Consider the following 1,166-nt stretch of genomic DNA (forward strand, 5'->3'; position numbering starts at 1 on the left):
CGTTGTAGTACTGCGTTATGACACAAGTTTCAGCACTCCCCACTATTGTCACGCAGCAACAAATACATCTCCTCCATCTGAAGAGGCCATGGGGGCCCAACGGAACCGACCGGCCGCTGTGTCATCCTCAGACCACAGGCGTATTGGATGAGGATATGGAAGGGCATGTGGTCACCACACCGCTCTCCCGGCCTATGTCATTTTACGAGACCGGAGCCGCTACTTCTCAATCAAGTAGCTCCTCAGTTTGTCTCATAAGGGCTGAGTGCACCCCGGTGGCCAACAGCGCTCGGCAAATCGGATGGTCATCCATCCAAGTACTAGCCCAACCCGACAGCGCTTAACTTCGGTGATCTGACGGGAACCGGTGTTACCACTGCGGCAAGGCCGTTGGCGCAAATAAATCTGCTTCAATTTAATGTGCGCTCGACGATATGTGGCGATTCTAAATATGTTTGTCTATGTGCACATGCATGCATTTTTATGGTACCACATCCGTCCGAGCACCTAAATTTTTAGATCCACCTTGTCATTTTCTGTGGGACTGGCCAATATAAACAACAGGCTAAATACTAGCGGAAGTAAAGCTGTGGGGACGGGGCGTGAGTCGTGCTTGGGTAACTCAGTTGGTAGAGCACCTGCCCGCGGAAGGCAAAGGTCCCGTGTTGGAGTCTCTGTCCGGCACACAGTTTTAATCTGCCAGGAAGTTTCATATCAGCACACACTCCGCTGCAGAGTGAAAATCTCATTCTGGAGACAGGCTAAATAGCAATAAATAAATAAACCTTCTTAAGTGTTGCAACTTATATAGCGTGATATTGCGTGTGTGTGTCTGTTCTGTCGGTCATATCCCAGAACGAGCACCAGATATTTACGAGTGTATAGTAATATCTATAAGCATAGAGGGCTCACGGTAATTTCAGTGCGGATTAACACGACTTGTGAACTAAATACGTACAGCCACTGCATCACAAATGATATCCTAGGACGAGTTGATCATCTGGATGCTGAAATGGCTTTAAGAGCCTTAAAGTGAGAGCTCACTCATTGATGACCACCTTCGCCAGCGGGAGGGTCCAGCAGGGTGCGATACTAAGTTTCGGTGTGCCTCATTGTGTGCTGTTTGTACCAGGAAAGCAGGTCAGCAAAATTTAGCCACTATTTCG

General features: G+C 48.5%; 1 pseudogene; it reads right to left on the reverse strand.

Moving 5' to 3' along the window:
* Window positions 1-277: 277 nt before the first annotated feature.
* On the reverse strand, window positions 278-395 carry LOC126459477 (5S ribosomal RNA; annotated as a pseudogene).
* Between the last annotated feature and the right edge of the window lie 771 nt (window positions 396-1,166).

This window comes from Schistocerca serialis, chromosome 2 (genome assembly GCF_023864345.2).
Source record: "Schistocerca serialis cubense isolate TAMUIC-IGC-003099 chromosome 2, iqSchSeri2.2, whole genome shotgun sequence".
NCBI lineage: Eukaryota > Metazoa > Arthropoda > Insecta > Orthoptera > Acrididae > Schistocerca > Schistocerca serialis.